The sequence below is a fragment of the Arctopsyche grandis genome, chromosome 8 (assembly GCF_051622035.1).
Source record: "Arctopsyche grandis isolate Sample6627 chromosome 8, ASM5162203v2, whole genome shotgun sequence".
NCBI lineage: Eukaryota > Metazoa > Arthropoda > Insecta > Trichoptera > Hydropsychidae > Arctopsyche > Arctopsyche grandis.
Window position 1 is genome coordinate 11,974,650 of NC_135362.1, and position 10,517 is coordinate 11,985,166.

The following is a 10,517-nucleotide window of genomic DNA, read 5'->3' on the forward strand; positions in this document are numbered from 1 at the left end:
TATAAATATAATTGGAACGGATTTGGTAATATCTTTTTGTCATATTAAAGTTGCATTTGGACTGGGACAGACCAGATATTTTAAAAATAAAATAATTTTTTTACTAACAGGTCTACATACAAATGTACATATGTACATACATGTATGTATGTGTCAATAGTTTTAAAATAAAATAGCAAAAGTACCAACATACATATAGTATATGTATAAAAAGGTTTTGTAAGGCATTTGACGTTAATTTCCGTTTGTTGACTTGTTTCCCCTTTGGAATTATTCCAAGTAACTCGTTTCGATGTTTCTCAAATATTGTGTACGCAATTCCATTTATTTGATATTAATTTTTCCCCCCGGAAAATAAATACACTTTGATAATGTACATAGCCAGCAGTTTGGCTTAATGGTAGCGTATTTATTTAGCACCACTGAGGTCAAAGGTTCTAGTCCTCGCCAAATCTGCTGATTAGATTTGAGGGTTTTGTGACTCCAAATCGATCGTTTCTCTATCAGAGTTTGCCAATTTTATCTGATCATTGCTGAAACGGTTCCTGAAAATTGGTATCAGATCTATTCCTGTTGTCACAAAAAATCTGCCTGTGTGTAATTTGTAATAATTATGCATAGTAATCTGAAATCTATAGATATCTCTATAGACATCTCTATAATTTCGTATTTATTATATGTATAAAAATTGTACACAAAAAAATCCAAAAATAATCCATATATGTCTCTATGATTATTATTTCTGATTAATTATTATATGCTTTATATTCTGATTGTATATGTATTACTGTATTTCTGGTTTCTGATTGTTTATGTATTCTGTATTTCGTTAACGTACACCCGTCGCATTGGAGCGATCTGTAATGACGAGTGTATATTGATTTGTAACAATAAAAATAAAAAATAAAATATGTATATAGACTTTTATACATACATATACTAGTATTCTGCCCGTTGTTTTCAACGGGTGGTTTCGGAAAGGAATGGATACACGAATTAAAATAAAGTTATATGTTATATATATAGTGTAAAGTAATTTATAGTAAGAAAAAGTAATTTAAATCGTAATAAAAAGTGCGCGTCATACACGTTCACCAATCCAGCCCGTTCGAAATGATGAAGTGTATGTGTATGTATTGTCTGTCACCCGTCGCTCCACCCGATATCACATGACGCCCCCCCCCACTTCCCCGCTACCAGGCTTCTTATGGCGAGCGTTATTTCAGACAGACAAACACACAGAATAGCGAAATTATATACATATATGATAATAAAGAGCAACATAATGTTATGTTGCTCAGTTGCCCAGTATAATGCTAACAACTGAGGGGTCAGGGGTTCGAGCCCTGATCTAGTGTTACTGGTTGATCCTTTTTATATACTACATATGTCACTTCAAGATCTGATTGTTTCCCATCAGAGTTTGTCAATTTATTTGAACTCCTATCAAGTTGGCCACCTACCCTCATTATTTGAATTTAATTTCAACTTTATAATACATATATTGTACATATGTACAAAGTTGACCATAGGTGTCACCTTGGAGCGATCCTGTAGTGACACCATAGTAAAAATAAATTTTAAAAAAATTAAAATTTTCTAATTCTAAAAGTTAAAATTTTCATAAAAGATAATTATTTTTTAGAATATATAGTCAATTTTCATTAATTTTTCAGTAAATTGATGTTGTGCAAGCTATTGTAAAGTTTGGATCAGCGGTGGCATTTTTGAGCCAATATCTACAAAAATTTTAATTTTGAAAAGGTGCAGCAGTAATGGTAGAGGTAGTTTATTGTTCTTGATCCGTCGGCTTGCCAGCTCCAGATGAAGCACCGCCTAATAGTTAAACACATCAGGAAATATCCGCACAGAGAAAGATCATTGGTTGATGGGTCACCTACAACAGGTTCATTGGCTGTTGTATACAACTTGTTCATACGTCAAGGCCTTTTTGGCGCGAACGCGATATTAGGTTATTAGCGATAGTCAACCAATGGTCGACAAGCGTCAATCAACTAATTTCTATGTGGTAGATTTACATATGAGTATCCAAATTTTGCACTTTTCTTTTCAATGTTTTTAAATCCATATTTTTTATCAGTGTTTTTTACAAGTGTTTATGTTGTAGTTAGAAATTCATACTTCACATTTTTTTTTAACGTGAAACGTTGGGCACGCCTATCCTAAGTTTGCAACGGCTACATAGTGCAGGTAATATGTATGTATGTATGTATGTATATAAATATTTGTAAAAGTACATCGTTGTTATTGCATAACGACGATGCTCAATATGTAAAGACGCCTTTTATAATCGACCATTTTAATATAAATTGCTTCCAGAGGGGAAACTAAGGTATTAATTAAAAGCTCAATATGCGGAGGAGAGACGTTTAGTCGGAAAATTTCAACCCCGTCCCGCTCGAGAAAAATCGATCTTTTTCACGTGTTTTATATATAAATATATCTTCTTCTTGTTAATGCCTTGTCCGCATCCGGACGTTGGCGACCACCTCGTCGATTATTCGAATATATCCGCATCGGTCTTCAGCGGCTCGGAACAGCTCTTCGGCGCTCATATCGGTCCACATGCGCATGTTTCGAAGCCAAGATAACTTTTTCCAGCCAATCCATTTTTTTCCTTCTATTTTCCCCATGGTTATCAAACGGAGAAATTCGTATTTTGGACCCCGTATCATGTGTCCGAGGTACTCCATCTTTCTCCGCTTGATGACAGAAACAAGTTCCCTGCCTCTCCCCATCATGCCGAGGACAGCTTCGTTTGATATCTTTTTGGTCCACGGAATCTTCAGCATACGCCTATAGACCCACATCTCAAAAGCTTCAATGCGGCTGATCATCTTGGTTTTCAGAGTCCACGTCTCACATCCGTGTAGTAATACTGTCCAGACGTAGCTCTTCGCGAATCTCAACCGCGTATGAAGATTGAGATGCTTGTTTGTAAGGGCCGCCTTCATTTTTACAAATGCTGTTCTAGCCATCTCGATGCGGATTTTTAGATCTTCATCTGGGTCCATCTCTTCATTCAGCCAGGTACCCAGGTATTTGAATCTTTTTACTCTTTCTATCACCTCTCCATCCAAGGTTAGATTCCCGGTGTCTGTTTGCATTCTATCTACTATCATAAATTTTGTTTTCTTTAGATTTATGCGCAGACCTCTTCGATTGCTTTCTTGATGTACACGGTCTAGAGATCTTTGCAGGTCTGCTAAATTTTCAGCGACTAGTGCCGTGTCATCAGCATATCTTATATTGGTGATCGTCTCGCCGCCCACCTTGATGCCCTCCGCCTCTTGGAGAGCATCGTGGAAGATGGATTCGGTGTAGGTGTTAAAAAGAGTAGGTGATAGGATGCATCCTTGCCTGACGCCCCGTTCTATAGGAATCTCATCAGTGAATTGATCATCGACACGTACTACTGCAGTCTGATTCCAATAAATATTTCGTAGCAATCTGACATCTCTGTCATCCAGGCCAATATTTTTTAATGTTTCCATCAGGCGAGCGTGTTGGACACGGTCAAAGGCCTTTTCAAAGTCTATAAAGCAGATGTACACAGGTTTACGGACTTCTCTGCATCTTTGGAGTAGTGTTTTCATACAGAAAAGGGCCTCTCGGGTACCCAAGCCTTGTCTGAACCCAAACTGCTCTCTGCTAATCGCCTCTTCACACCGTGAGTAAATTCTGCCCTGTATTATCTTTAGTAGGATCTTCAATGTGTGACTCATTAGGCTAATTATTCTGAAGTCGCTACACGTCCTCGCGTTACTCTTTTTGGGCAATGGGATAAATATGGATTGTAACCAATCGCTAGGTACTTCGCCTGATAAATATATTTTATTATAGAGTTTTGTTAGATTTTCTATGTTATCGTCGTCCAATAACTTGAGAAATTCGGCAGGAATCAGATCCGGTCCAGTAGCTTTCCGACTCTTTGCTAGTTTTATAGCATGTTCCACTTCGGATTTCAATATATATGGTCCCGTTTCTGGATCTTCAATATGCCCTCCGGTTTCTCTATTGTCTTTAAAGAGCAATTTTGTGTACTCGGTCCATTCTGATTTCTTCTCATCCATATTTAAAATGATTTTTCCATCTTTATTCCTAAGGAGTATGAAATCTTTTTTTCTGAATGATCCTGTTGCTTCTTTTAGTTTTTTATGTACGTTAAATTCGTCGTGTTTTTCTTGTAATTTTTCAATTTCGTTACATTTATTTTCCATCCATTTTTCTTTGATTTCTTTAATTTTCCTTTGAATTTGGCGGTGAATATTTTTATATTGTGTTGGATTATTATGTTTGTGTTTTCTACGTTCTTCCATTAAATGTATAATTTCATCCGTCATCCAAGGTTGTTTTTTATTAATTATTTGATTTGTTTCAAGAAACTTTTTCCCAGATTGGGTCATTGCTGATTTCATACCTTCCCACTTTATGTTTACATTACTATTTTCTTCAATACATTTTTGTTTAAAATTTTTATTGAGATCTTTTGTAAATTGTTCGTGGATCGTAAGATTTTTAAGCAGCTCTAAATCCTATAAATATATATATATATATATATATATATATATATATATATATATATATATATATATATATATATATATATATATATATATATATATATATATATAATATTATAATCATGTGTGTGTGTGGGTGCAGGTTCGGACGAACCATTTGTTATTATTATGTTTTTCCTTGGAAAAACTCGAATATGACGGTTCGCGAGCTTACTGGCGAGGCTTCATCAGCGGTAAGCCTCTTATACTTGCATCGTTTTTCCGCGTTTTTCCTCCCCTATAATGAATGTATTATGTAAAGGAACGAATCTTGGAACGTTAGGACAGTTTTGCCGACGTATTATGATGCTCGTTTTCACTAAATACCCCTCAATATTATATTGAATTGGGCATGGAAGCTATCGCATATTGCGGTCAATGCGTACTTATAAGAAAATTTATACTATTACAAATGTATAATCATATTTTATTTTATTTTATTTTATTACAATCAATCAATGTACACTCGTCATTACAGATCGCTCCAATGCGACGAGTGTACAAGAACGGTCAGAATACAATAATACATAGAATACAATCAGAATACGTAGAAATACAATAATTAATTAAGTACAGAAATAATAATCATAGAGACATCCATGGATTATTTTTAAGATTTTTGTGCACAATTATTGTTACAATTTTATACACATAATAAACACGAAATTATAGATTTCTGTGCATAATTTCTAAAAATTATACACATAGATTTTTATGACAACAGGAAATGATCTATTACCAATTTTCACGAACCGTTTCAACAACGATCAGATAAAATTGGCAAACTCTGATAGAGAAACGATCGATTTTGAGTCACAAAACCCCCAAATCTAACCAGCAGTTTATTGTCGAATCGAACCAGTGATCGTAATGGTGCTAAATATATACCTTACTATTAAGCTAAACTGCTGGCCATTTAATCAAATATTTCCAAACCATATTGAATACTAAATGCTTTATAAATTTTATAATTCAATATTTCCTGTTCGTTGAGTGTTTTATCATTGGCTTTTAATAAATTGTACTTAACTCATACTAGCTATGCTCGGTGGAGCAAGTTTATTTAACGAAAATTCATTCAGATGTATTGTACAAAGGAATATATTTCAGCAATAAGCTACGTCTCCTGAAAGTTTTGAAAATTCATGTATACGAAACGATTGCTGCATTAAAATTTACATAAACTTGACCCGCAAACTTTGCTGAACACCACTCTTTCCAACTTGTGCGTTCTTTTTGTGAAAGAACTTGCAAGAGATTGCGCTTGATGGATGCGTTTATTAATTTCATAGCAAATTTAATCTACTTTGTATCATACTAAATTAATATTAAAAATTGTGAATAAATACACTCGTTAAATGTAAAATTATCATTATACACAGTTAATACTTCAATTTTGAGTGTTTATTATTAAACAAACTCTTGTCAATTGTAATCTAATTAAGATAATGAGCATCCTTTGCGACAGGTGCAAGGGTGAGATATTGATGTAAACATGTAAGCCAGTTATAAAACATACTATTTGAAGTAAGTGAACTTGGTACTCAGTAATTCAGTTCTGCAAGAATGGCAGCTTAACCATAAGACATTAAGACATGAAATGGTGCAATGTTTCCTTTTAATTTATCTTCTCTTCTTCTCAGGTTTCTACTGAAAACTTAGTAACTCATCGGCAGTGTATTATATTGATATGTCTAACTTGTTATCCGGAAACTGGCGGTTCTGGAGCGGTACTCGGCTCTTTGTATGATAAAGTCCGGCTCTCAACATTGGGGTCAGGGGTTCGAGCCCTGATCTAGTGTTACTGGTTAGACCTTTTTATATATGTATGTCATTCCAGATCGATTGTTTCCTATCAGAATTTGCCAATTTATCTCATTTTTTTGTTGAAATGGTTTCAAACGAATTGATAACCTATCCTCATTTGTTTTGTCTTGATATTAAAATATGTTTACCTAAATTTTATGTAGAATGTGTAAATATCGAATTTGGTGATTGTATTAGTTTTTCCATAGATGAGGCTATTTTATTGTATGTATAATAACTAGAGATAGGCGCGACCGTGCTAACCATTGTCAATTTCAATGGCCAACCTTTTTCTTTGCTTTCTAGCTTTGTAGTTTGCCTTGTTTCCTGGAAAATAGCCCCAAAACGCCTTCTTTCCTGGAAAAAGCACGATCTACCGCCGAAGACTAATAATAACTATATTGCAATGATTAGTTGAGTACTTACGTACAGATATTTGACCAGTGGTATCACCTTGTGGCAAACTGTCATAACACCTATGGTAGAAATGTATTTATGTAAAATAAAAATAAAATGAATTTATAGCATTTTTAAAGTACCAAAAAATAGATAAAATTAAAATGGTGTAATTGCGAAAGTACATATTATATATTACAGCTTTGTAAAGATATGAAGTTCTGAAATTATTTGCTAATAGATTTCAAGATATTCTAATGCACTAGAAAAATACATTTAATTATTATAATATAATTCATTTATTAAATATTTCTAAAATGCTGCAGCTTCCAGAATTTTCCGATATTTGGCTTTTTGTTCGAAATGGATTCCAATCACTGGTTTAACTCATATCAAATCTTATTTGAGTTTTCTTGTCAGGATGAAAAAGTAATATGCAATACCTCGAGGTTTAAGCCATTCATTGACTGCCTTAACCTCCCATTTTTGTTGTGTGGAGTTCTTTTATTTGTGTAGTAGGTACCTACATTAAAGGGGCATTAAAAATATTTTTCTGAATTTATTCGTGATAAATACAGCATTTAATTTGATCGACATTTTTAAAAACAAAATGACGAAAATAAACATGGCTACCTGGAGCGGCGTGACCGGGCGGCGACACCGTGAACGAGTTGCCAATTTGCGTGAACAAAACCCAATAGAATAAAACATTTGCACTGTGATATACAGAAAGTCCCCCTGAAAATACAATATATAGAAAATAGCTTCAATAACAAGCGATAAAGTTAATGTACACTGGGTTAATCTGAAAGATTTGTGGTTCACTTAAAATATATTTTTTAACATACATATATGTATATGTTACACCGAATCCGTGAAATTATCTAGTACACGCATTCGGAAATAGAATTGCCGAATGCGTGAAAAATGCAAGCACGTTGCCCAGTTCACGGATTCGGCAAATTCTGCTTTTAATATTTCTTTTAGATAAAAATACAATGGAATTGAATGTGTCTTCATTGATAGTACATAATTTTTACATGATATAAATTAACATTAAAAATTTTAACAATTTTTTCAATTTTTCCCACCGTCACAGATAAAATTTGCTCAAATTTAAATTTGGCGCATTTCACAGGAGTTGTTACAGTATAAAGAATTAATGGTAAAAAGTAATGGCCACTAGAAATTATGATTCTTCACAAGGTACACTACTTATTACTGATTCTTCACAAGGTATAAAATTCCGACTGTTAAAATATTGATCAAAATGTATAAAAATAGCATTAGTTTATGTACAAGTCATATGAGATGATCGAAACATATGTATGTAGTCATATTATACATAATAATATGTAAATTAAACTAAATTAAACATCCTTATTCAGCTGTCACTTTGACACTTGGTTATAATATTACACGCTGTCCAGTTCATGCATTCGGCAATTCTCTTGCTGAATGCGTGTAATAGAAAATTTTACGGATTCGGTGTAACATATATACATATACATATGTATGTACATATATGTAGAAAACCTGTTTTGTTATCCTTTTTGAAAACAATTTAGTTAAGAAATTGAATTCAACAATACACTTACTGAAAATCCTTCTGTTCGTAATACAAGATCCTTGTAATATCAAATGGTGCATTTGTTTTTTTTTATTATTATTATTTAATTTGATTGTTTCCAAAAGAAAACCGGATCACGAACGTTTCAACGCCGATTGATGCAATTACAGAGGCTCGAGTCACATCTCGTTTTCGACGGCTACATACCTGGAGAGCTGATCCACTTCCGATCGCTAATTCAATAAAACGGACTGTCCGATTGTCGACTCGTACACACGGCAAATATCACAAATTAGTTCCGCGTGGGTCCATACCAGCAAACAAATCACCAACTGTTCCCAAACCTGTTCGGTGATCCGTTGCCGAAGTGGCCTCCTTGTCTGCTGTTGTCTCACCTGATTACTGTTTACTCCTAGAAGATGTGTTTGCACGAAGATCGCCACTTCGACGACGACAATGCGAAACGATAAATACACAACGGATCTCGTGAATGCGCATATTGTGCTCTCGTAATACCATAAATTCTCTGGTCGATCGAATAATCGAATAAAAAAAAAACAAATATGTATATTCGTATAATATACATATTTTTTATTTTTATTTTTATTTTTTTATTTTTACATATATACCAGGAAGGCCTTACAGGTAAATCCCAATGCGCCTTCCTGGCCAATTACAAATACAAATACAGCATTTTTATTATAAGTCGTTGAATTGCGAGACACTGAAAAAACTCGCAAATTAACGAGACATCTATGAATTGTACATAAATTTTTATTTTACATCAATCAAATTTTTCAAATAGTGGTGACATAGTAGGTAGGAAGGATTTTTAGCCAATTTTTTTTTCCGGGAACCGTTTCAACAATGAAATCAGAGAAAATTGGCAAACTCTGATAGGAAACGATCAACCTGGAGTCACAAATCCAGGTCTGACCAACAGCATACTCTGAAAAATCCATTTTCATTCAGGGATAGAACCCGGCACCTTCTTGACGGTAAGCAGAAGCTTAACGTCCGAGCTATGCTGCTGGCTATGAGCTATGCTGCTATGTATGTAAATTATTATTTTTTGTTTACCAGGAAGACCTTAGGCCTTGTGGTGTTTTTGCGGGGTTTTATTCAGTTTCGAGAAGGACTCGTATAATTACACGTTGAGAATCGTTTCGCTATACGTACATACATATATATTTATGTATTTATTTATTGTTTACATATATACCAGGAAGACCTTACAGGTAAACCTCAATGCGCCTTCCTGGCCAATTACAAACAATGTAGCATTTTTATTACACAAGTCAATGAATTACGAGACACTGAAAACTCGCCAATTAACGAGACATCTATGAATTGTACATACATTTTATTGTACACTAGCTGAACCTGACATGCGTTGCAATGCCCCAATAGCGCATGCAATTCCTGTTCCCGTTCCCATTTCCATTCTCGTTCCCGTTCCCGTTTTACCCTAAAAAGATTTAGAATTATTGAAATTAGCCAGTCATTCCCGTTTTCCCCGTTTCCGTTCCTGTTTTTGGCCGATTTTTTTCACAGTAAGCATCCCGGACATGCATAAATCCTGAAAGTTCACGCATGCAATTCCCGTTCCCGTTCCCGTTTCTCGATGCGTTTCGATAAGTGAATGATTCAGTTTCAAATCAATACTTAATAGTCAAATTAAATTATAGTAAAGTATAGGAACGCATACGTGACAGACAGAAAAACATTGATATATATAGATATGTAGGATTGTTACGAATAGAGCCCGGAATCTGAAGGGGCTGTTTATTGTTCAAAGATTGTAAATGCATTGTTAAAGGTTTGCCGAACCTTTTTTACAAAGGATTTACAACAATGGAACAATAGGCGTCACGTTTCCGGCCCCTTCAGATTCCGACCTCTAGTTATGAGTGGTCAGGTTCGTATGAGTGGTACGTGATGTATTTGTACGTTGGTAGTGCGCGCAAGTCGGTTACTAACGTAAACATTTCCTTAACTACCTACTGGCGCTTCATACTTTCGCGTCGATAAAATCGTAATTACGAATATTATTATTAAGAGGTTTTTTCACTTTTTTTTCACAGTAATCTTTCCAGACATATATACAACAAATCCTGAAAGTTTCATCGTAATCGGTTTTTTGGTTTAGGAGCCTAGGAGAA